General features: G+C 51.4%; 1 protein-coding gene and 1 long non-coding RNA gene across 4 annotated transcripts in view; both read right to left on the minus strand.

The window, feature by feature from the left end:
- FGFR2 (fibroblast growth factor receptor 2) overlaps positions 1-2,887 on the minus strand; it is a 101,083-nt gene extending 98,196 nt beyond the window's left edge. The window contains exon 1 of one of the 3 annotated variants that reach the window (XM_027593870.2): positions 2,555-2,887. The gene's annotated coding sequence lies outside the window, so the exon portion shown is untranslated. Of the gene's footprint in view, positions 1-913; positions 1,297-2,554 lie in introns of those variants that run through there. The other 2 variants (XM_027593878.1, XM_027593786.2) reach the window with 2 other exon arrangements.
- Positions 2,888-17,573: 14,686 nt separating this feature from the next.
- LOC113923703 lies at positions 17,574-21,233 on the minus strand. Its single transcript, XR_003520406.1, has 4 exons — positions 21,139-21,233; positions 20,192-20,283; positions 19,513-19,680; positions 17,574-18,540 (listed from the first exon to the last, which is right to left on the minus strand). It is a non-coding gene; the product is annotated as an uncharacterized LOC113923703 (long non-coding RNA).
- Positions 21,234-26,139: the final 4,906 nt, after the last annotated feature.

Raw genomic sequence — 26,139 nt, forward strand, 5'->3', positions numbered from 1 at the left:
ACCCTCTATTTTCAGGTTGCTTGAAGGATGTTTTCTCCCCCCTCGATCTTCTTTCCTCTTGAAGTTAAGAGCCTCAAAAGATAACTCGGTATCTATTTCTACATACGTGTGGGAGGAAAGTACACAAGCATTCTCATTGATTTACTAAGCATTTCCAGAATGCATGGGAATGTTCCTCCTCTGACACAACTTTAGGAACAATCTTAAATCCGAGCAGATTTCATCCCAGGCTGCTTCCCTGGCTTCATCACCCACCTGTCCCAGCCCAGAAGGGTTTCCTTTGCTCCAGGCAGAGAAAGCTGGCCAGGGACCTAAATCAGCTAAATCTCAGACCATTCATTCATCCCATCAGCTTGCACGAGAAGCCTGAATTTTAGCCATTACCAGGTCTAGGCCCCAGGCCGCCCCCTGCCCAAATCTCTGGAACGCAGAGGCCTAAGGCAGCCCGTCTGCACAACCCCTCACCAGAGTGGACGCAAGTGTGGAGGGACCTCCTAGGCAGGATAATTAGGTCCCGAGGCTCGGTGTTGGGAACACAGGCCCAGCAGGCTGCTGGCGGCCACAATCCCGGCTTCCTGCCTTCAATACCATAATCCTTCCTGGAGTCTGAGCCTCAGTGAAAGCCCCAGCGTGTTTATTTTTCCCCTTGAAAGGGAACTCTCTTCTCGGCCCTGGGAAGAGCTGTCACCCTCCCTATGACGGACGGCTCTTCACGGCCACCCGCTCCCCGGGTCTGTTTTCACCTGGGCACAAGCCTGCCCCCAAAGTCAGGCAAAGTGACAAGCAAGAGAGCCTGACTGGCGAGTGGTCCCTATGCCAGGTTCGTGCTGGGCTCCTCAATTAACCAAAATATTCCCAATCCCCCCCCACCCCACCCCCACGCTCCAAGAAGGCAAACCAACGCAGTGCCTACCTTAATTGAGCTTCTACCACTGAGTGGTTATCTGTCCTCTGCCGGCTCACCCATGCTGAGCACTTGGGCGCTTTGTTTCTGGTAGATTTTACATCAGGAAAGTCAACAGTGCCAGGCAAATTTGGGATGCCTGGGTTCCCCCCCCCCCCCAGGGGGGCCGACCTATCTCTGAGCTCAAAGCCTCCCTACTGTTCCCCTTGTCTTCCGAGCTGAGTAATGGAGAGAGCTATCAGGGGTCAAATCTGGGCGGGTGGGGGGGGGGGGGGCGGATAGAGAGGAAGTTCCTCAACAAACTGAAATCTCCAAAAACACAAAATAAGGCTGACCCAGGACGACAATCCATGCCCTGGTTAACGCTACCAAGCCAGTGAGAACTTGCAGCAGCTTTGGGGAACTCCTAACCACCTCCAGCCCGGTTCCATTGTAGCATTTCTTTCATTTGTTTGCCTGGAATATCCTGTTTTTCTCCCCCTTCTTGGGGCGCTAAAGAGCTCAGAGAAATCTGCATTTTAATTGACATTCCAGGGAGAGGGGCGCCTGATTGCTTTTCTATTCAAACTAAACAGGCTTTTCAGATGAAAATGAGTCGCGGCCAGTGGAAGATTTACAGGGATTTGGGACCAGGGGGACAATGGGGTTTTAAATGTTGATAGCGTTTCACACCAAACACATAATGGGTGCCCCGAGTGTGAAAGCAGGTTTGCTTTCAAGGGTAGGTTTTATTGAATTGGGCCGGAGGAAGGCAGGCCCGTAGAAGGGTCTGGCAAGAGCCGGGCTTCGAGGGGAGCGGCGGCGATTGCGCGCGCCCGACCGGGACCCCTGAGCCCGGCCCTGTGGCCGCGAGGGTGGGAGCCAGCGCCTCGCAGGGCCCTGGGCTGACTCCCCGGCGCGGCCCCGGCGCTGAAAGAATGAGCGCGCAAGTTAGAACTCGCCTGCGCTTTCGACATCCCCGAGCTGCTGCCGGCTGAGCAGGCGGCGAGCTAGAAAAAGTCGGTCCAGTTCGCCCCCTAGCCCCGGCGCGCTGCGCTCCCTCCAGCACCGACGGCGGCAGCGGGAGAGGGGCGCCGGTCACTGAAATCGGGGAACACGAGCAGCCTCCTCCCCCAGGGTGCCACCCCCGAGCACAGCCAGCCCTACGGAGAGGTCGCCGGTCCCATCCAGCGGCTCCCTCCCGGGGAAGGGTCTCCACCGCCCGGCCTGGATGGGACAGGGCGCGCGCCGCCCGGGCCCCGGAATGAGGCACCCCGAAGATGCCCCTGCGAACCCCGGACCTGCGGGGCCAAGCCACGGGCGAGGCAGCCCCGCCACTCGCCCGACCGCCCTGGGGTCGGAGGATCGCGCCGGCCGGTGGGATGGCGCCGGCCGGAGTTTGACAGGGACCGGGTGTCAATGCCAGAAGCAGATGTCAGCATCTGGATGGGGGCGATAAGTAGAGGCCGAGCTTCCCAAGCGGCCGCCGTCAGCACGCACCCCGCTCCCCCATCACCTATGCAGCCAAAGAGGGAGGACAGGGAACAGCCTCGACCGTGCCAGGCCCCCGCGCCCTCCGCTCGGGGGACGGTGCACCCGGCGTCCCGGACTCCCGCGGCGCCAGCTTCCCCGGCTGGCGAGGCTCCCCGAGGCACCCGACACGGCGATTACCTTGAATGGCAACGCTCCTCGGCCGCCGGTCTGTCCCCGCGCCCGGCGTGAGTCGGGATGGAGCAAGCGACGAACTCGGGGGAAACTCCAAAACAGAGTGGTCCTCGGGTCCTGCCTGCGCCAAGGCTCCGAGGCTTCAGGCGCGCCCCAGGCTGAGGAGGAGCGCGGGCATGACGCCCGCCGGCTGCCCTCGGGTTTGCGGAGCGAGGGGAAGAAAGGACTCAGGCTCGGCGTCTCCTCCACCAAACTTTGCTCGCAACTTGCGAACGCACAGGGCGCCCTGGAAAGCCGCGGCCTCGGGGCGCCCGGGCCCCGCCAGCCCGGAGAGCAGTCGCCGCGCCAGGCCAGCTACGCCGCGCGCACACCCCGCGGCGCCCGAGCTTTGTGGCGGCCGCGCTCGCTCGCTCGCCCGCTCTGCACCCGCCGCCCTCCCGCTCGGCTCTCCGCGGCGCTCTCCGCCGCCGCCGCCGCCGCCGCCGCCGCCCGAGCCGCCGCCGCCCGAGCCGCCGCCGCCCCCTCCCCGCGGGTCACGCCCCCGCTGAAACCCGAGCCGTTTCCTGGACGGCGGCGCCGGCTCTGCCAATCAGCGCCGCGCGCCCGGCTGCCCGGACTCCGCGCGGCTCCCGACGCCCGCGAGCTGCCAGAGACCCTGGCCACCCCCGGCCCGGAGAGGTACGGCGACGGTCTCGCCCCGCGCCACCGCCCCCTTCCTTCCCTGGGGGCTTAGGCAGACGGCTCGCCGGCTGATCGCTGATCGCTCATCGCGTTGCGTTGTTTTAGTTCAAGTCAGTAAAACAAATGACGGACTGCCTGCCCTACCCCTGAAGCGACTGCACTGGGGCGGGGGGGTGGTTAATGCAAGTGAAACTTCTGGAGGAGAATGTCCTGCAAAACAATAGCGGTGAGAGAAGAAACCAGTATCTATGGAGGCCCTACTCTGGACAGGGCACACCGAACACGTTCTTTTTCCTCGGCATCACCGCCCTGCAGAAAGTAATATTGCCAGTTTCTGATAAGGAAACAGGAGGAGAGAGGTTAAGCAATTTGTCCAGGGCCACACAGCCGCTTATTGGCAGAGCCTGACTTTGAATCTGGCCTCTCCTAGAGAAAGTCAAAAACGGCAACGACAAAAAATGTGTTGTTTAGTAATATATATCTGGAGTAATAAAAAGAAATTGGAAAGATTCTAAAGACAACTCCGCTATAAATAGCTATGTGGCCTTGAGCAAAGCAGTTCCTCCTTCTGAATCTTAAATTCTTCAACCGCAAAATCAGATTCTAAAACTGAATGCCAGGCTGCAACTGGTTAAAGTTCGTATTTTCCATTTACCTTTCTCGGGAGGCTGTGTCTACGGGATAATTTATTTTCTAATATACTTTCTCTCCTCCTCACTCATCCAGGTCCTAAGCTTTTGTGCTTAAGTCCAAGACAACATAGATAAAAACCTTAATTATTTTTCCTTAGAAAAGGTCATTAAACCCCGAAGTGCTTCAAAATGCTTTTGAGGCCTGAAGATAGATGGAGCAGTGAGTACAAAACTGACCTGGAAAATCGACTTTTCCAGCATTTAGAAATGCAGTTGCTCCTGGGTCACCAACATAGCACACTTCAATAACATTTACGAAAAAAAATTTTTTTGAAGGTGCCACACATCATGAGAAAATCATTTTGCTTCACAATACATCACAGAAAACTTTTATGTAAATAACTTACATGCTGGGAGTATCAAATCCATTGAAATGCTTCAGGCAAATGGCTGTGAAATTCTATTTTGGAAATTTGACCGCAAAAAGAATAGATTCTCAAGCCAAATGATTGGTCCATATGCTTGGGTGTGTTTTTGGTCAAGTCTTTTTTTTTTTTTTTAAGTTTTATTTATTTATTTATTTGACGGACAGAGAGGGAACACAAGCAGGGAGAGTGGGAGAGGGAGAAGCAGGCTTCCCGCGGAGCAGGGAGCCAGATGCGGGGCTCAATGCAGGGCTCCATCCCAGAACCCTGGGACCATAACCTGAGCCGAAGGCAGACGCTTAACGACTGAGCCACCCAGGTGCTCCTTTGGTCAAGTCTTAACCTGGATCAGTCCTAAGGCCTTTCATGAACTGACACCTCAGCGGTCCACTCACACCTGGATGGTTCTGAACACACCAATACCTTTTCCAGGTCCTCAGACCTGTGATCATAAAAAGAGAGGTGCCTGCATGTCTGCCTCCTCGGGCCCTGGCACTTAATATCTTTATATTCCCCACCAATGGGAAACTCAAGTGTCTCAGGACGGATCCCCTTCCCATCCTGCAACATATCCGTCAGCCATTGAAAATGCTGTTAACACATTCTCACATAAATTACTGGTGCAGGAAACCATCGTCCCTAACCCCATTCATCAATAGCTTGATGTACACTGAATAAAAAGGCAGGCTTCCACTGAAAATGACAAATCAGAACACCTACTTTCATGACCAGATGCAGTTTGCAGAATTTATTCTTTACAGGGCTGAAAAGACACCCATCCATCACAAGACCCTTATTCCCCTAGAGTGTTCCTTTTTTAAGGGAGCAAAGCCCACAGGCCCACAGCAGCAACCTTCTTCAGTTCTGAAAGAAGCAAAAGCATGTTTGGATTTTTTTTTTTTTTTTTTTTTTTTTTTTTACAAAAACCGATTCTGTCATCATATTTAGGCTTCAAGTGACCTCAGAGGGTCTAGGAAAGCTTTCACACCAGTGAGGCTTCTGAATGAGAAAATAATCTCTGGACAGTTTTTTTTCTCTTCCCTCTTCAAGTGGCTGGAACCCCTTTTGTCAATGGCCTCCCGTGAATGGTGTTGCTAATAAGCCTATTAATGAGCTTCCCCGGCCGAGTGTGAATAGGTAAATAAGCCCCAATCTGTTGAGGTTCAGGGCCGAGGGCAGAAAAGCCAGCAAGAACTAAAGGTGACAGTTTGCACTGAACTACCAGCGCCAGCACCAGGTTTCTGCTGAAAGAACCGCCAGACAAGGCCACATTCACCACCCCTCCGCCCCCCACTGGGGGCCCTTTTCTTCACAATTTTCCCCCCTTCACAAAATGTCTTGAGTAGCCACCTTTTTTTTTTTTTTTTTTCAAAAGCCCTCGAGACGCCCTTCTTTCTTTCACTCTAGTAATGATACATCAATGGAAGGAAGAAAAATGAGGACACCAGAACTCCCTTGCCCTATGACTTTCAAGAAACAAATTGTGTCGCTGGCCCATCGGTGATTGGAGGGGAGGGGAGGAGAGGGGAGGGTGTGGTGGGAGCCCTCGCAGCCACGGGCCTTTCTCCTCTAAAGATTCAGAATTTTTTTTAATAATTCGTTTTTTAATGGGTGGCTATTCCTTCACCCTATAGAAAAGTTAGATGAATAAAGGCCGCTGACGTTAAGTGCTAATGAGCCCTTCTAATGTTGTTCTGAGCTCCCTACAAAACTATGAATCTCATTCTTCAGGCTACATCTCAATAATGTCCGGAGCATAAAAGAAGCGTTTGAAAGGCGAAATATAGAGGAGTCCAAGGACTGTGGTTAGCCTAGTTAACTCCTGGGATGAGGGGAGGGGCCCCATCCTCTGACAGCTCCGTCCCATCTTCAGGGAGTTTAGGGCATTTAACTGAAGCGACATCATAAATCCCAGCACCACACATCGAACATCCAAGACGATGCTAAACTTAGAATGGAATCTCAAAGCCAGGACGTCCCTGGAGACAAAGTCCTTCCAGAATTCCTGCCTCGCTTTGAGGCGAAGGGGCTTTGGTTCCAACAGGCAAGGTGTGGCTCTCTTCACTCAATGGCTGTGTGGCCTCGGGCAGGTTACTTAAATTCTCTGGGTTTTCCATTTTCTCAGATAAATGAGGACAATCGTGGTACCTATCTTGTAGTCATTTAATAGGGTCACTAAGAAGATTAAGTGAATGAAAGTGTGACAAAACCTGTTTTTATCCAGATACTCCTCATGGTTCTGGAAATGCAATGTTGTCTGCTATGATTATTATTAGCCGTTCTTAATATTCCTACCCCCTGGGTCTATTGGAAGGATCCAAGTGTTTCAGTGAAGAGCCTAGAACCAACTGGCACCACCCAGATATTATTATGGACCTGGTTTTAACAGAGTCTGGAGCCAGGACTTCTGAATTCCCCGTGCCCACCCTCTGCCCCAGCTGAAGGACCTGGTGATGCCTACCCAAAGCCCACCTGAGATGGAATGTCGCCTGTGCAGGCAGCCTGAGTCATACAAATGATTATCCAAATGGAAGGCAACGCAGTGCTTATTGGTACCCACTGCTCCCCAGCAGCAGTCCCTGGGGGTGGCAAGAGAGGCAGGGGTAAGTTCAGATAGAAGTTATTTTAGCACTGGTGAACAATTCAGCCCCAAAGGAAGAATTTTTTTTACAAACATGAGAAGCACCGGAATTAAAATTGCCACTATGTTCTGCTCTTGCGGTTTATCGGATTTCCAAGTGGCTTAAGTGACCTGCATAAGTCTTCCTAAGGAGGCTAGACCCAAAGGTGAGGAAGTGTGTGTTAAAACATCATGCTGACACCCCACATTTGACAGGGGAGGGGAGTGGAGCACAGAGAGGGGAAGTGGTGGGCTCAAGGTCACACCACGGGTTAAGGGCAGGGAAGCCAAAAGTCTGGTCTCCTGATGGGGCTGGGATTCATTCTGGTGGCCACCAGAGCAAGTCAACCATTTTCACCTATCCATGCCACCTGAGGGATCCTTATAGGTGGTTCAACTCAGTGCAGAGTTGAAACATGTTGAGTAGAATTCATTGCCTCCCCAAATGTTAATATTTCAAGAGAACAGTTGTCCACTCACCATGGGTTCATCCTACTTCTTCAAGTGCTCCAAGAATTTGGTGAGGGTCGTTGTTGCTGTCAATGTTTCCAAGAACCTTCAAGTTCAGGTACATAAGATTGTTAGACCTCTTTCACGTACCTACAGTTCATCAGCTGAATTTGTAGTCTTCAAAATAGGGGAAGAGGTAAGGGCCAACGTTTGTGGTTCATAAAATGACTCTTAACAGCGATATAATGAAAACAAATAGAAATGGACAATTCTGAAGAATTGTGTTTGAGAAATTAAGGCTTAAAAATCTGCTACACGTTTGCTATTTAAAACTGGGCAACCAGGTCTGTCACTCAAAAGGCAATGAACAGGCAATTCGACCCCATTCTGGTTCAAGAAAAGCAAAAATTGCTATAAAAGTAGTAGGAGGGGGAATAATTGGGGAAATTTTACTCTGGCCTCAACACTATCCCTTCCACCACCACCACCACCACCACCACCACCACCACCCCCACCCCCCCCCACCGCCGGGCTGCAAGTTCCTACCAGGCACCTGCCCATTTGTGAAGGAAAATTGATGAGTCAGTTCGCTGGTTGGCCGAACCAGCCAGATGTAATGTCTACACTGCCCAAAGTCACAAGGTACCTGACCAGCCACGTTGTGCAGTAGAAACAGCGCCAGGCCAGGGCATCCCAGACCTGGGGTTCTATCCCAACATTGCCAAGAACCATATGATTCTGGGAAAGTCATTGAACATGCCCCCACCCCTTGGCCTCACCCTCTTTTGCATAATGTCTCCCCTTAAAAAATAAATGTGTCTAAGAGCTCCAACCCCTACCATCCCTGAACATTCGCTGCCTCCAGAGACACTAAAAGTTGTCATTGACCCATCACCAAAGAGCGACCAGGTTTAGAGGAAGTCAACATCCTCTTTAAAGTATTTTGAAACCACAGTCTAGGAACCCTGCTGTTGACCCCTGTCTACTGGTAACAGTATCTACCGGGAAAGTCCTCTAATCCGTGGCCCATTGCTGCTTAAGGACAATTTATGGCATGTCATTGCTTGACTACAAGACTCCATGCCTTCCCGACACCCTTGGCCTGCACTCAGCCACCACCACCTCTGCCACAATGGCTCCCAGCAGACTAGAGAGAAAATATGCAGGGGCTTTTAGCAGGGGGTGGGGTGGGGTGCAATTAGGTCTTATTGTCAACTTTTGCTCCATCCCTGCTCCCTGCCCACCATCACTGCCTAGAGCTGTCCTGGCACCATCTGATATGGTAGCCATTAGCCAGTATGATTATTTCAAGTCAAATTAATTAAAACTAAATAAAACTTACACGTCAGCCCTTCAGGAGCGCCAACCACATTTCACGAGCTCAATAGCCACCCGTGGCTCTGGCTACCAAATTGGGGGATGCTGGTATGACAGATGGTCACTGGAGAGTGACCCTGTCTTCCTCTTTTCCTCCGAGGTCTCCTTAGCCGGGGGAGTCCCCAGGAACTGCTTCTGCCTCCCCCAACCCCAACTCCCGTATATTCTCGCTCGTGTCATGCTACCAGAGGAGTTTAGGGGTGGGAACTCCGCACCTCAGCATGGAAAGAGCGCAGGAGATTCCCAGGAAAGGTCTTCGTTGGACAACTGCAATATTACTGTTGACTGAACATAAGTGATATGGTGTCTATAGCATCATCTCCTGATTCTGGGGCCTACTCAAAGCAGACCCCGGTCTCAGTAGGGTTTTCTGTGGGTTCTGGTTCTCTCTGGGAGGCCTCCTGCTCCCCCAAGTCCTCAAGAACTCACAGCTGTGCGCTCAGAGCCGTGAACCCAGAGGGAGAAAGGCTGGCTGAACCAAGATGGCGATGCCCTTGGAAAACACCCCGCTGAATGTGACCATGGGCATCAGTTTGGGGGGAGAGGGGTTAATCGGGGACCACTAAATTAGAACACCCAGAAAGCTTAGCCTGCCTCCCCCATCTTGCAGTTGCGGGGGCCGGGCTCACTGCCTGGCCAGCCTCTGGCAGTTTATTACAGGCCCTTTGTGCTCACAGGCCCTCAATGGATACTTGATTGATGGTGATTGTAACTTAGCCTCTTTTGGGGTTTCCCAATTAAGGCATCCGGGTACATTATTAGCACAGGGGTTTGCACCTTAGTCGATGAGGTATATTTCGAAGTTAGGGCACAGAAGCCATGTTAGGGCAAGGCCGACGCAGCTGTGTGGTGCAAGTGAACCTTCCTTGCAATGACCCGATTTCCACAGTGCCTTCCCCTTGATTTCTGTGTTTAGTTTGTTACACCATTTCCCCCGAGTGCGTGTCTACGTCGTCCAAACGTGAAAGGAAGTTCACTTTAATAAACCAAAGGGGAGAAAAATGATGCTGCCAGGATCCTGGTAAACCCCAGGAAGGAGACGGAGAACACAGGGCAGGACACATCGTAAAACCACAAACCCAGTAACCCTTTTAGAGTCCCAGAGCTCTTATATTTTGTCCCCAAGCTGGGGAGAAAGGCCATCAAGGGAGGAGCGATTTCTTTAACAGATTTCTAAGAGCAGCGTTGAGCAAAAAACTTAACTCCTTCGCGGGGGCCAGATGCCGGGGGAGCAGGTGGCTCCGGGTGAAGGAGGCCAAGGTCCCCAGGGCTCCCTTTGTTCTCGCGGCTCCGCGCAGGTACGCGCGCGGCGGGCGCCAGCGCCCCCGTGTGGCCGCGGGCGTCCGGAGAGGCGCAGGGTGGATGCGGGGGCGGCCGGCGCCCCGGGCAAGAGGTTGCGGGGCTGGACCAGTGAAGCGGGCGGGAGGCCCGGCGCGGAGGAGGGGCGATCCGTCTGCACCAGGCCTCACCCCGAACTCGTTCGGGCTGTGCAGGTGTTGAGCGATCAATGTCGAGGCGTGTCTGCGGCAGGAATCCTGGTGCTTGCTGAAGCACCGCCGGGAGGGGATCCTGCAGCGACGTGGGGTGGCAACTGTCTCCACCACCCGGGCCTGGCCTGGCCTGAAGCTATCTCCGGCTGCTTCTCTGTCCACAGCTTGGGGCGGCATCTCTCCACCTGGATCCTCAAGCCAGAGAGCTACGTTTCCCGGCTTCAACTTCGGACCCCCTGTCTGAGCTTCCGGCCGCAGTCTCCACCAACGCCGCCTCCCTCCAGGCTGAGCATTGCCCGCTCCCTTCCCACCAAGGCCAGTCCATGCCGAGATCTGGGCTATCTTTTGAAAGCCACGCACCCGCATTCTTCTTGGCTTTTTCCCTAGTATCATTGAAGCTGTCCTGGCTCCCTGGGGACGGTCATTCAGGATCCTCGGGCAGCTTCTGTCTCTAATCTCTCTTCCTTGCCAGCCACTCTGCCCAGAGGTGGGGACCGCTGCCCTGCTCCTCCTCCATCAGGTCGCCCAGAGCCTTGGTGGCTCCCCATTTGCAAGGACCATGGCAACTGCCTTCTTGGCACTGACATTTATTGCGTTCTTATTATGTTCCAAACAACTGTGACCATGGCCTTTAATGAATTATCACATATTGATTACAAGGACCCTGTGAGGTGGATACCACTATGACCCCAACTTTACAAATTGGGCAGTGGAAACACTGAGAGCTTGCCCAAGGTCACAGGGTCATGAGGGAGCCTGGCTTCAAAGCCTCACTTCTGCTGCCCCTATTGGTGAGCAGGTGGTGTGGGCCCGGTGGGGGAGGGCCCAGGGTGGTGCAGCTGCGGGGGACTGGGAATGTAGGCCAGCGGGGCCCATTCTTCTGATCCTTCCAGAGAAGCTGGCTATCCCATCCAGATTATGGTAATTGTCACAATTTTTATTTTTTTAAAGATTTTATTTATTTATCTGACAGGAAGACGGAGAGAAAGCACAAGCAGTGGGGGCCGCAGAGGGAGAGGGAGCCCAGTGCGGGACTCGATCCCAGGACCCTCGGATCATGACCTGAGCCGAAGGCCGACGCTTAACCGACTCAGCCAACCAGGCGCCCCTAACTGTCTCAATTTTTAGACATTAGCTCCTTTGTTGGGTTGGCCTGTGGGTCTGCAGGTCATATCCTCTGCTGTCTGGAAGTGGCTAAGAAAATGGGATCTGTAGGCCAGTTCTGCCTGCAAAGGGCCTCATGTCTGCCCCTTCTTACTACATCTTCCTCTCTAAATTGGAGTAATGCTTGCTTAACGTGCTTACCAGAGTTTTTGTGGATTGAATGGGAAGCTTCACGTAAGGTGCTCGGTTCACTGCAAATGATCAGTGTGTGTTAGCTAATTTTACTATTTCCAGACTAGAGGCATTCAGACCTCCCTCTTTGCAGCCCTGTCCCAACCCTGGCCTTACTTCCCTGATTATCTCTGCTGTGTGACTCTGGGCAAGTTACTCAGCCTTTCTGGCTCTCTGCGTCCTTATTTGTAGGTTGTGAATATTGGGTGTAACCATATTCCAGATTCACCTCTAAGAGTCTTGATTCCAGCAGAAGCTGGAGCTTTTGAGGGCAGAGCATTTGCTCACTTTCTTCTAAAGGTCTTCTTGATATCACGCAGATTTGTTCCAGAGTTAGCTCATCGTGACGTTGGGCAGATTCTGCATTTATCCAACTGAAGCGTTGTTTTGTCCCATTCTCTTTTTCTTTGTAAAAAGCCCTCCGTGTGCTTCAAAAGACATATGGTCGCCTTGTCTCCTCCAAAGAAGACAAGATACCACTTCAGAACACTGCTGGTTTGGGGTACCAAATTTATCTAATAAAAATGCAGGACACCCAGTTAAAGTAGAATTTCAGATAAACACAGGCACCTTTTTTTTTTTTTTAGTAGAAGCATTCCCCAATATTGTATGAACAAATAGCCCATGAGACATACTTACCTCAAAAATTACTGTTTTTCTGAAATTCAGATTGAACTTTGTGTTCTGTATTTTCTCTGGCAACCTGATACTGGGTAGAAGCCGCTCGCACAGGTTGACTGGTTGGGACAAGTCCAAGAGAGGTGGGCATTCTTTCCAGAGACCACTGGGAATTACCTGCCTTTTCCTGCCATCCTGGGCTCACACTGGAAAAGTCAGGCCTGATCAGAAACATAATGCTTTCCCCAGGCTTGGTTTCTGGGGCCATTGTATGGTACACTTGCACCGAGTTTGAAGTGATTAATTTGTATATTGAGAGAGCTATTTGTATATTTGATGTTAATGATAATAATCTTATAAAAATCCCTGTTTCCTCTTTTATTTTTTTAAATTAAAGAGATCTCTTTTTAAGGTTTTATTTTTAAGTAATCTCTACATCCAACGTGGGGCTCCAACTCAGAACCCTGAAATCAAGAGTCGCATGCTCTCCCGACTGAGGCAGCCAGGCGGCCCGCCGTGTTTCCTCCCGAGTGAAGTAGTACCCAGGGTGTTGACTGTGGTGTGAGGATGCTATGGTGTTTGGTAATCAAGTGTGTATACGAAATGTGTGGCTGTGGTCAGTTCCCTGGGGCAGAGTCTTGCCACAGTGGACAACCTCCATGAGACCCCAAACATTTAAGGCACCAGTTTCACCATGAGCCAGAGAGAGTGGCTATTACGGGCAGGTGCTCAGCCACCAGCCTCTGGTGCCTGCCGTCTCAAGAAATCCTGGCCACCATCCATTTTTCAGAACCAGTGACCATGTCACCAGGGAATGGTGCCTCACTGGCCATCCTGGGTCCTGCCTTCCTGCTCAGGGTTAGTGTGGCTCCAGGAGGACTTGGCCACAAAGCCTGGGATGACAGCCTCCCACCACTGTGGGTTCTCACCTGGCCTCAGCTATCCTATGGGGAGTTAGTTTACGGGGAAAATGGAACTTTGGTCCAGGATGGAGGCAGACAACCTTTCTGCTACCGATGTGCCCTCGCACACTTGGCACATTTTTCTGGCTGCCTTCCAGCACCAGCCCCTGCCACTCTACCTGGTTCTGGTGGTCAGGACCGGCCCTCTGCTCCAGCCTGCAGGGTTCCCAGCAACTCACCCCATCCCTGTCAGCCATCTGCGGTGGGTCCCACCCCTCTACCAGCCTGGGGATCACGAAATTCCCTGCTTACCCTCCCCTGCCTCCCACCAGCCCCTGTCATGTCTCTGTCTCTGGACTTACTTTACCTGTCATCCACCTTTGCCACAAATTTCTTCGGCTTCCAACAGCTAAGTCATGGACATTGGTTTCAGTCAGAGCTGGGTCCCCATGCCCGCTTCTCCACTGAGCCTCCATCTGAACTTGGTCAAGGTGACTAACCTCTCTATGCTCCATCTGTTTTATAGATGGTACATGGGTATCCTAGGGCTGCCAGAACACGTAACCACAAACTTAGTGGCTTGAAACAACACACAATTCTCAGGTCACAGTTCTGTAAGGTCAGAGGTCTGGGGGGAGCTCAGTCGAAGTCAAGGCATCGGCGGAGCTGTGTTCCTTTCTGGAGACTCTAGGGGAAGAACCTGCTCCCGGGCGTTTGGGTTGTTGGCAGAAGGCAGTTAGTTCCTTGTGGCTGCAGAGCTCAGATCCTATTTCCCGGCCTGACCGGCAGTCGGGAGCCTCTCTCAGCGCCCAGCCTCCATGTTCAGGGCCTGCAACCACATGTCCAGCCCCTGTCGCCCGCTGAGTCTCTGTGACTTCACCCTCTGCCGTGTCTCTTTTGCTCCAGCTGGAGGGCGCTGTCTGCTTTCAGGGGCTTGCGTGACCAGGTTGGGTCCACCCAGGCATTTGCCCTATTTTAACCTCAGTAGCTCTAATGTCATCCACAAGTCCTTTCACCAGATTCTGGGGTTTAGAGAATGGACATCGTGGGGCAGGGGCCATTATTTGCCAACCACAGGTGGGGTGATGACGTGAAACCAGGCGTATTAGTCTCCTAGGGCTGCTATAACCAAGTGCCACAAACCCGGTGACTTTTCTCACAGTTCTAGTGTCTAGAAGCCCCAAACCAAGGTGTCAGTCGGGCCATGCCCCTCTCTTCTCCTGGCTCCTGGTGGTGGCTCACTGGAGTCCTGGGCTTGCGGTTCTGCCTCTGTCTCAAGTCAGCCTTCTCCCTGCATGTCTGGGTCCAAATTTCCCTCGCCTTCTGAGGACACCAGTCCCACCGAAGGAGGGTCCGCCCTAAGGACTTCATCTTAACTTGATTCCATCGGCAAAGATCCTATTTCCAAACAAGGTCACGTTCATAGATAATGGGGTTAGGACTTCCACAGGACATAATTCAACCCAAAACATAGATAATGGGGTTAGGACTTCCACAGGACATAATTCAACCCAAAAACAGGGTCCAGACCTCTGGCCGGTGCTTAACCAACAGGGGCAGTGGGCACTGGGCAGCTCTACGGTCATGTACTCTGGGTCCTGGCAGGCACGGATTGGCCGGGTGGTGCAGGTGTGGCAAGAGCCAGAGAAATGGCACCTCCTTCCGTCCTGCCTTCCTGACTGTCCCTGTCCCAGCACAGGTTCAGCTTTCCCTACGGCCCTTTACTCAGGCTGCCCCCTTGCCTGCGACGCCCCCTTCCTTCTCCTGCACTGTCCAAATCCACATCTTGGCTGCTTTTCAAGTCCCACCTGTTCTGGAAGGCCACCGCTCAGGTGCCGCGCCCATTGGCAGGTTGAGCTGATTAAAGAGGGAGAACGGAGAGGCCGTACCACCCTGGAAATCCTGCTGCTCGGCTGGCCGGAAAAGAGAGGCTTCCTATTAGGAAATGCAGATAGGAAAAACCCAGCCCCGCCAGGGAGAAGCGAAGACAAAGCAAGGTGCTGATTCAGTGGCTGAAAGGTTCAGAAGACGAGTAATTTTCAGGCAAGAAATTGCACCCTCTGCTGCTCCTGGCCCGATAATCATCCGTCTTGTAAACGTGAACTGCTCTTCCTAGAAAGAAAAACAATAACATCCAAACACTCTTGCCAAGTGAGCCTTCCAGGAGCCATAATTCTTTGGGGATCTGCATTACATACAAGATGCTGGGTATTGGCTGATTACCACCCTCGTGCATTTCTTCTGTCTGCCTGCCTTCGAAATGCAACAGAGGAAAGGCCTGATGGAGCCCATCAGCAGCCCGGGGATCTCACCCCGAAGTTGAATGCCTCCACATTCAATAAATCGGAACACGTGCAAAGCCAGAGCAGTCCCACAAGCAGAGTTTAGTGGAGAGCAAGGGCCTCAGCGGGCGTCCTCTAGAATGACTTCCAAACACTTCAGCATCCTGACCTCTCCTCATTTCCGGAAACGTCCTTAAGCTCACTTCCCCCCGGCACAGATGGGAATGGGACTGGGAGGACACAGGACAGCTGTCGCCGCTGGGGAAGTAAAAGAGGCGGGTGGGCTTGGTTGGGCCTGAAAGATGCCCCAGAGGGAAGTCACCATTTCCCCCAAGAACTGCTTCTCAAGGCTCTCACCTTCAGGGTAAGGGTCCTCCCGCCCCGGGGGGTGGGCTGATCATCTCTGCATCACCAGGGGCTCGCACGGGGCCCGGGAAAGATGGATATCGGTTTGTTGAATGAACAAGTAAGCATAGACCAGGAAGTGATTTGAGGCAACCAGGTAAGATTCTGGAAGCCGCCCCCACTTGCAGCCGAGACTTGGTCTCCCCCCTACCTGGGTCCCATAATGCAGGCTCTCCACCTCCCATAGGCACCACCCCAAGGCCAGGCCAAGGGCAGAGCACGCCAGAAAATGCAACTACCTTTCAGCTGCAGAGCATGGGGTCCCACAGGTCAGAGCTGAGAGCCACAGCCATTGGGGGTGGGGGAAGCTGTTTGCAGCTGTTTATGTGATGTGTATCTGGTAGATAAATAAACTTCATTTTCCAGGGCTGCCAATCTCTAAACATGAAGGAATATACATTCGCTCAGAAACGTAAAAAAAATAAACAAATGTGGTGATGTTTGAATCCTAGCGTCAAAGCCCGGGGTCCTGAGCTCCCCGCCTTTCAGCTGGTTAATAAACCTAGTTTATGGATCCCCTCCTAGGGGCTTGTGTGTGCAAGTTCCGCTCAGAGGAAATGCTCCCTGTTAGGTTGTGGGGGAGGGAGAGTCCGAGCCGCAGATCCTTCTGGTACTTCCCCAGGCGCAATCCAGTCAGGCCCACGGCCCAAGCCAGGTGACTCTTCAAATGGTCCAGGAGGTGATCATCCAGCATCCGCTGCTGACAGCCTCAGCTCAGCCTAAAGCGGGTGAGGTCAGATTAGCCAGGTGAGAGGCCACCTGGGGCTTTTGAGCTGGGACCTCCTTTTTACGGTGACCCTGGGGCATCTTCGACTGCATCAGCAGCCGGTTGCTATCCCCACCCACAGTCGTGTGGGTTGCCTGAGCTCAGCTGGGGGTGGGGGGGTCTTCTGCTCTCCGGTGCTGTCACCAGGGGTGCACTCATCTGGAAGCTTCACTGGGCTGGAATGCCCACTCTCTTTCACTCACACAGCCAGCAATGTGCACAAGCTGTCATCTGGGAGCTCAGGAGGGCTGTCAACAGAGAGCCTCAGTTTCCCTCTCTACGGTCACTCCACAGGGCTTGAGCTTCTCATGGCGTCACGCTGGGTTCCGAACAGGAACTGCAGACCTGTGAAAGCCCAGCCCCAGAGGTTCCAACACCTCCCTTCCATCCAAGCAAGTCAGGCCAGCCCAAATCCAAAGGGAGTGGGGAGGGACCTCACCCCTCCATGGGAGGAGTGGCAGAGAATTTGCAGCCATCTTTAATCCACCGCAGGACGCCACTCTTGGGGGACGGCGGAGGACACTCCACTTTATGCTGCTAAAGACACCACTGGTGGCTAAGGACTCACTCTGGGCAGAAGGATCAGTCTCACAGCTGTCCCGGCTTGGCACTGAAGTGGCTGGAGACACAAAGTCATGGAAACAAGGAAACTTTCCACCTTTCCTCAATGGGTGAGAGATGGCAGGGGGAGCATGGCTCGACTTTGAAGCCCCACTGTCCTGGCCTGGCCACTTTTTCTCTTCTCCTTTGGCTTTGGACGTTCCTGATGCAAACAAACGGAGCTCTCACTGATCATAAATGCCCCCTTGAGTCTACTGGTGACCACAAGACCCATTCCTCTCTGCACTTTCTTTTTTTTTAAGATTTTTATTTATTTATTTGACAGAGAGAGACACAGCGAGAGAGGGAACACAAGCAGGGGGAGTGGGAGAGGGAGAAGCAGGCTTCCCGCGGAGCAGGGAGCCGGATGCGGGGCTCGATCCCAGGACCCTGGGATCATGACCTGAGCCGAAGGCAGACGCTTAACGACTGAGCCACCCAGGCGCCCCACTCTCTGCACTTTTCAATCCCAAACTCCAAACACATTTTCTAGTAGTCCTTTTCTATGTGACAGTGCTGTGATCTAAATCAACTGAAACTTAAAACTAGGGTTGAATTTACATGTAGTATAGTTAAATCTACATAGAGAGAGAACACTCAGGAAAGAGACACACATTTGCTTTTTTTTTTTTTTCTTTTTAACCTCCTTTCTCCCATCCCTGCCTGATTTCACTTACCCAGACTACAGATATTACTTTAGCTCTGCAGGGACCTCTGAGCCTGGGCCCCGGAGGACCCCTGCATACCCAGAAAGCCAGTCCAATCAATTCCTGGGAAAAGCAGTGGGGGATGGGTGTGGGTATCAGAAATCGCTTTAAGGGACTCCCAAACCATAATGCGAAAACCACGCTAGATTTCCAGAAAGCGATTTCTCATCCACACGGCAATTGCCAAGCACATAAAGACAGAGCCGCCGACTACAGCCCAGAGGTGTGGGGACAGTCACGGCATGCACGTGTCCCCATCTCCGCTCCCCATGGTGACTAATGGCGTCTCACCACATTCTCCTACTTTTCGAGGTGTTCCCAAAGCCAATTTGAAATCAAGCAAAATGAAACAAAAAAAGATGGTCAGTCTCCACATCAGGGCTTATCTGGGAGGTTTGGAACGTTTGATAAAATGCACAGACAACTGCGCAATGAACAACCAAGAAACTCCAGACAACTTCTACTGCCTCTGATCTATTGATTCAGTCATTCAATCACCATTTACTGAGCAGCTGGGCTGCTAGAGCCCACCGTCCTGGAGCTTGTGGTCTGGCGGGAGCACAGGTGTTCAATAAGTGATTCCAAGTCGGGAGAGCACCATAGAACCGCTTCTTGCTGCAAATGCGAATCATGTCGTTAGTCCTGTGGCTCCATACAAAGTCAGCACAAATTTTGTTCTTCAGCTCTCAGCCCAAGTCCTGTCTGAAAAAGTAATACATTATGAACAAATGATTTGAGAATTAATGCTATCTGCTGCCGCATCTTGATCGGCACCATCCTGCACAGGATGCATTGACCCAGCCACCAAATATCATACAAAGATTTGTCTAAAGGTCACACCAGGAAATGGACCCTTGAGCCTGGAGGAAAACAAGGCACTCCTCCATCACTCACCCCTATAGCCCATCATTGTGGTGACTCACTGTCTGAGTCTGTTTGGGCTGCTAGAACAGAAACACCTGGACCGGGACCTTAAACATCAAATAGTTATTTCTCACAGTTCTGGAGGTTGGAAAGTCCAAGATCAAGGTGCTGGCAGTTTGGAGGTCTGGTGAGAGCCCGCCTTCTGGTTCATGAATGACCATCTTCCGGCTATGTCCTCACATGGTGGAGGTGGGAGGGAGCTCTCAGGCCTCTAATTATCAGGGCACTAATCCCAGTCACGAGGGCTCCACCATTCATGACCTAATTCCGTTCCAAAAGCCCCACCTCCAGATCTCATCACACTGGGGATTCAGTTTCAACATATGAATTTAGGGGCAGGGGTGGAGGGGGGTGGGAAGGCAAACCTTCTCTCCACAGCATTCACTAATGATTTCCTCCCTCCCTCCTTCCCCCCCCTTTCTTCCTCCCTTCCTTTCTTCCTTTCTCTCTTTCTCTCTCTCTTCCTCTCTTTCTTTCTTTCCAAAAGACACGCCCAGCCTAGGGAGGTGGAGAAAGAACTGGGCCTGTCCCCGGGGATGGCAGTTCTCATCCCAGCTCGGTCACTGGAGGCCAAAGGCAGACCACTGCCCTTCTCTGGCGTTGTTTTCTTATCTGCAAACGTGCGTGGGAAGGGCCAGTTGGCCATGCTCTTTCACTAAGCAACGGGGAGGCAACTGGGGGGAGGCTTCCCCTGGGGTGCCGGGGCGGGTCCCCAACCCCACTGTTGTCTGGGGACCTGTGTGCTCTTACCTGTCTAGCAGGGTAAAGGCCCATGCTGTGCAGGCCAGGGAAGGTCACTGGTTCCAGGAAGATCCTGGCTGCTACCCCCGTTGTTTGGTTCTGAGCAGCACCATCAGCTTTGCCATCGCTCTGCCGACCCTCGAGCCCCATCGTGAACGAGGGAGAGGCAGGGGTGCTCTGTGTTGCATTCCGAAGAAGGCCAGGGTCAGAACAAGAGGGATGGAAGCGAGGAGGGGCCCAGGGCAGCCCCCATGCAGGGCACCTGGTAGGCCTCGGCTGGACATGCCAGGGTCCCCTGATCTGGAACCCCATTGCCCCTGGTTATGTATGTCATCAAAGTTCAGTTTCTGCATCACATTTCATTTGCAAAGGAGTTTCCCTGCTAAAATAAACGTGACAACCGCAATGCTAGGTGACTGAAGGATCCCACTGACAACGTGTGTCTCTTACAGTCAATCTATAAATGTCACCCATTTCTATTGATGGCAGCTTTGTGACAAAGAGTGACAAATAGTTCATAAGCAACAAGAGCTGCCTTTGGGGGATTTGAGAAAAGGCTGGCCATTTGTCGGCCAATCTACCTCGCTCCTTCTTTCCTTAACCCCCCTCTCCATATTCATTCATTCATTCATTCATTCATTCATTCATTCTCATCCAGCCAACCTACTAATATTTTTTTTGCACACACCTGCCTTGTGCAGAGCTCCGGGTGAGGCACCAGGGATTCGGCATTGAATAAGACAACATCTTTGTCTTTGCGTCCCCCATAAAACTTGTGTTCTGGAGGAGGCAGACAGTAACCAAGTAAATAAATAAACAAGACAATTACAGATCACATCAAGAGTGAACAAGAAAATAAAAGGATGGAAGTCAAGAGCACCCAAGGGGCCTCATCTTGTGGTTTGGAGCCCCACCCTTCTGCAGGTGGGCAGCCGCTGTCTAAAGAGGGTCTCAAACTTCAGTGTGCCCATGAACTACCTATGGATCCTACCAAAAAAATGCAGTCTCATACCCTAGTTCTGGGCTGGGGCTTGAGATGCTGCCTGTCTCACCGACTTTCGGATGATGCTGAAGCTGCTGGTGCAGGGACCACAGACCATGGGAAACACTGCAAACCCTGACCAAGTGGCTTGCCCTTAACAGCCCCCGCCCCCCAACACACATCTCAGCCCCCAGCCATTTTACTCTGCTTGGACCTGCCCCTGCCCTTTACTTTGTCTCTGAGAGCTAGACTCGGTCCTCAGGTGCCCTGGGTGCTGTGGAAAGAGCAGCAGGTGGGGCATCTCTGGGCCATCGCTAACAAGCATTTAACCTCCTGGCCCTGGAGGCCCATGTGTGCACGGGGCTGATAATGCAGCCCTGCTTTCCTTGCAGTATATGGTGCGATCAGAGGAAACACACATGAATACAATGAGAAGTCAGATCTAGAAGCCTGGAGTTTACCCAGCCTTGAAACAGACAAACAGATGGGGATCCTTCGTTGGGGATTTGAAGGAAGCAGTTGAGAGTCAGCCTGGGCGTGTGGTTGTATGGATTCAGTTCGGCATTAAACGGATCCATGGTAGTTAGAGAAAAAGACAGCAATCAGGAGTCACAGAGAAGCCTTGTAAAAACATCACGCAAAACCAGTCGTACCTGAAAGGCTGTCCTGTCTCTTTAAGCCCCCGTGAGGTCTCCCTGATTTTCTTTGGCATCAGGGTTGGGCATCTCTGGGAATCTGACCCACATCTGTGTACGATAAAGAACAATTATCAAGCAGAAACATGCCTTGCACCAAACACACCTACTTAATTGGTGCTTTATTTAAGCTAATGTTTCACATTATTTTGGCCTCCCCAAAGCATCAAGTTGAAAAGGCAAACTCATTTACGGCAAGATTCCTTGAAGCCTAGATGTGCTGCGTGTATGCATCACATGTGCACGAAAGCCTCCAGTGTGTGCTGTGGGCACAGGCTAATTAATGATGCTTTTACTTATTAGCAATAACCAACTTCACATGCACAGCCCTTTGAAATTGTTTCTGGAAACCTCCTCTGAACCACAGGACTAGAATAGAATAACAGGCACTCTATAAATATTTGTTGAGTGACTGAACAATATTGAGGCAGTGAAGCATGATGGTTAAAAGGGATTGAGACCTTGGCTTCAGACAGAAGGATCTGGGTCCGCGTCTCAGTGACGTTTGTCACGATTTCCATGACCTTACATTCTCTAAGCCTATGTATTCATAAATTTAAATGATTAAATGAAAGTGAAATCGTTAAATGAAATCAAATTTATAAAGCACATTATCTGGCAAGTAGTAAGTACTTGAAAGATGTCAGCTATAGAAGGTGACCATATAAGCCACTGGTCAAACAGGGACACTCTGGGTGGCAAATAGGGCACTTTAATAATTATGCCAGAACAGCAGGGGTCAACCAGGACGGTCCCAGGTAAGTGAGGGCATGTGGTTGCCCCAGCTGTCAGTGTTTCCTACAAGAGAGTCTTAGAGATGATCAGATGCAACCTATTTATTTAATGCATAAAGTTAGTGATTCCTGGGGAGGTGAAGAGTGACCTGAAGCCACAAAGCCTATTAGCAGAACGTGGGTTCAGAGTCACACTGCAGGTGCTAAGCTCCTTGCCCTCAAGAACACAAGCACTGCTGAGCACTGCTCTGAGGAGTTGGTCTCTGTCCCTGGGGTTCTGCAAGGTCCCCTTCTGCAGAGCTTGACTGTGAACGTCAGAGAAGTAAAGAAACTTGCCTAAGGCCACACAGCAGTAAGCCCAGGTGGTCTCCGGGTTCTCTTCCACTGAAGTATGAGATGTCCCCATGTGGCTTCTAACAGCTCAAGGGGTGGTTGGCACGCTGATGTCGGTTGCAATTCCAAGAACTTCTCACACCTTCCTTTGGCGTGCGTGTTTCAGAGCTCACAGATTCGTCGCGATCGTTGGTGCACGATGCAGACATTTGGTCAGAAGTCACCGCTCCTTCATCTTGCTGCCATATCTATTCATAGCATGGCATCGTTGGTATACCTGTATGTCTCTTTCTAGACTCTTGAGCTCTGCAGAGGGAGAGGCTATGCCTGGCACAGTGGTGGTCTTGCTGCCTCTCACATAGAAGTTTGCTGAATGTCTTTGCTCTCCATATCAGTCTCATTGCTGACGATCCAATACAAATGGACAGCGAGCCAACTTTTCCCTGTTGAGACATGAGAATTCTCAGAAAGGGCCCCGAGCATCCCTGCTGACGGGTCCTACCTCTAGTGAGAAGTGACGGGTGCCAGCCCTGAGCCTCGTTCACAGCTGGTGGGCTTCCTCAGCCAGGTCTCGTTCCCTCGTGCACACGGCCATCTCTCTCCTAAATCCTGGAGAATCACCATTGATCTCATGTGCGGGATGGAGTTGGCTCCTCTGGTCCTCAGGAGCCCACGGTGTGTACTTCCCACCGCGGCCAGGTCCGGGGAGTTCACGTGCATAGCTGGAACGCGACCAGGATGGGAACATTTACACCATAGACATCGGCAAATGCTAAACATCGGGGCTTATTTTTTCTCTTGGGGAAGCAGTTGCTACACATTTATGAGCACACCGCTACTATATTTGTGGCACCAAACCCCGCCCGACCGTTCCTGGTCTACCTACTCCTCCCAATGTCTACCAGTTCTCTCAATTCTGCAGCCCTTCCCTGGCAACCGTGAGCAGTCAGCACAACATGGCTACAAAGGATCGAAATACCATCTAAAGGAGCCTGGGTGGCTCAGTCCATGAAGCGTCTGCCTTTGGCTCAGGTCATGATCTCGGGATCCTGGGATCGAGTCCCGCATCGGGCTCCCTGCTCAGTGGGGAGTCCGTCTTTCTCCCTCAGCCCCTCCCCCTGCTCACTCTCTCTGTCTCTCTCTCAAATAAATGGATAGAATCTTAAAAAAAAAAAGAAAGAAAGAAAGAAAAGAAAAAAGAAATACCATCTAGAAGAGAAACATTTACCACCAATTTTCCCCCAAAATGAGTCCATTTGGTATGCTGCTTGTAAGAATGCATTTATAGAAATTCTTTCAGATCTATGTCTTACGCATGCCTTTACTTGTTAAAAAATTATCCAGTTCCCCTCCACTCCCCTCCCAGAGCCCAAACAAGGTGTGATCATCACATTTTTTAATCTCCAGCATGCCCTGGGTCCTGTCAGGGGTCTACATATGGACTGAGTTTCTTTTAAACGGGCTAAAGTTTCTCAGCATTCGATTCCGTCCTTAAGAGTCTGAAGAGGGAGAAAGGCACACACCACTTCCAAGCGAGGCTGCCAGGAAAAGGCTGGGCAGAGCCCCCCAGCTAAAAACGTCTCCTTTTGAGGAACGCTGATCTACAGAATTAAGTTACAACTTGACTGTTTAAACGGATGGTCACAGACTGTGGCAAACCTCTAAGACTGAAATCTGAGCTGCCGTTTTGCAAGCACAGATTGTGATTTTTAGCAAGCCTGCTCAAATTGAGAAACGCTCGTCTCAGCTCTACCTTTCTCGTTGGTCAGCTTCCACGCACGAGGGCTCTCTGGGTAATGATGCGGTAAGGCTGGGTTTCAACTGGCTCTCTCCATGAACATTTCTTCTTCTTCTTTTTTTTTTAAAGATTTTATTTATTTATTTGACAGAGAGAGAGAGAGAGCACAAGTAGGGGGTGCAGCAGAGGGAGAGGGAGAAGCAGACTCCCCACTGAGCAAGGAGCCCGATGCGGGGCTCAATCCCAGAACTCTGGGATCATGACCCGAGCCAAAGGCAGCCGCTTAACCCACTGAGCCACCCAGGCGCCCCTCCACGAACATTTCTTTTTGATGGTTTTAAAAATCACAGATAAAGTTTTACCTTGAAGAGAAATCTTATTTAACTCTCCTGCCCTCCCCGCCTGTTTGGACCCTGTTAGAAATGACGGTTCCATGAGACGGTACAAGCCTCTCAAAGCAATGAACTGATCATTCCTTCTTAAATTTAGCTCTAACTCGATTATTTTGGAAACCAGATGCAGAGGCTGGTAAAACTTACTTAAAAATAGTAAGTCACTGCTTTGGCATAGTGGGTCTTAGGACGATTAATTACACAGCAGTAATGTTCTTAATCATCTCTAAAGGAAACCATTGGCTCCTAGTACTAGAAGAAAGCAAGCAAGGACCTCGCCAATAGGGCCATCGAAGGCTGGTCGTTTGCTGAATCTTATGGAGGAAGCGCAGGTGGGACCATGGGAGGCGGGAGCCATGTTTTGGCCACCTGGGTATCATGATGTTGGAAGAACACAAGCATGTTCCTTCAGTTGTTGGCTTCCTTCGATAGGGAGGAAAATCCTAACAGCTGCCCAATTTTCCCTGCTTGTCACTGAGCAAAAGCCCGGTGAGAGAATGCCCAAGCAGGTAGATTCTGCCTTCAGGAACTAATGTGAGTGCAATACATTTGGGACCCAAAGAGAACACACCCCTCAGATCCCAAGTGTTACCATAGTTCTTCACCATCGTCTGGTTTCAACCCTTCATTGCAAAATGGTTTGTATTTATTAAGTGCTTGTTGCATGCCAGGTGCGAGGCTAAACACTGCACGCAATCCACTCTTTTTGTATTGTTGTGGTAAAATGTCCATCTCATAAAGTGTATTATATTAGACATTGTAAGTGTGCAGTTAGCGGGCATAAAGTTCATTCACACTGTTGTACAACCATCACCACCACCTGTGTCCAGAACGTTTTCATCATCCCAAACAATACACATACCCTCTTTAATCCTGGAGGATGCGGAAACTGAGGCGCAGGGTGGGCGCCGTAACTGGTCCAACATCCCGCAGCTCAGAAGTGGCCCTGACTGGATATAAATACACACCTGCGCATCTGGGGTCCACGCGCACCCCCGGACCTCTCAGGACACTGTGCCCGGAGAGAGAAAGGACCTGCCCAAAGTCACCCAGATGGCTGGTGGCAGAACTTGACAACCGCCCCCCATGTCGCCATGCCTTTCTGTCCCACCACCCCGCCTCCATGAGGGATGCCTTGCATTCAGAGATGCCCGAATATGTGGGGGTCACAGTGCGACAGGTTGTGCCCCCCCTTTTGCAAAAAGCGACATGTTTTACGACTCGAGGGCTCAGCAAACCTTTTCTGCAAAAGGCCAGTTAGAAATAATGTTGGCTTTATGGACCATACAGTCCCTGTTGCGACGATTCAAATCCACAGTTGTAGCGCAAGGAGCCATAGATGATCCATGAGTGGCCGGCCATGCGGTGTTCCGGTAAGACTTGAAGTATGGACACTGAAATTGGAATTTCACATAATTGTTTTATTGTGATAAAACACATGTAACATGAATTGACCATGTTAACCATTTTGTAAGCACACTACCACCATCCATCTCCGGAACCGTTTTGTCTTCCCAAACTGAAACTCCATACAAATCAAACGCTAACGCCCCCTCATCCTCCCCCCGCCCCTTCCCCTCCCCCAGCACCCACCATCCTACTTTCTGTCTGTGTGAACTTGAACTTACCTCATATAAGCAGAATCAGTATTTTATCATTTTGTGTAGGCTTATTTCACTTAGCATGGTGTGAATTTTATATAATTTTGGTATGTCACAAAGTATTCTTCTTCTTTTGATTTTTTTCAGTGATCTAAACACGT

This window comes from Zalophus californianus, chromosome 15 (assembly GCF_009762305.2).
Source record: "Zalophus californianus isolate mZalCal1 chromosome 15, mZalCal1.pri.v2, whole genome shotgun sequence".
In the NCBI taxonomy this organism is placed as follows: domain Eukaryota; kingdom Metazoa; phylum Chordata; class Mammalia; order Carnivora; family Otariidae; genus Zalophus; species Zalophus californianus.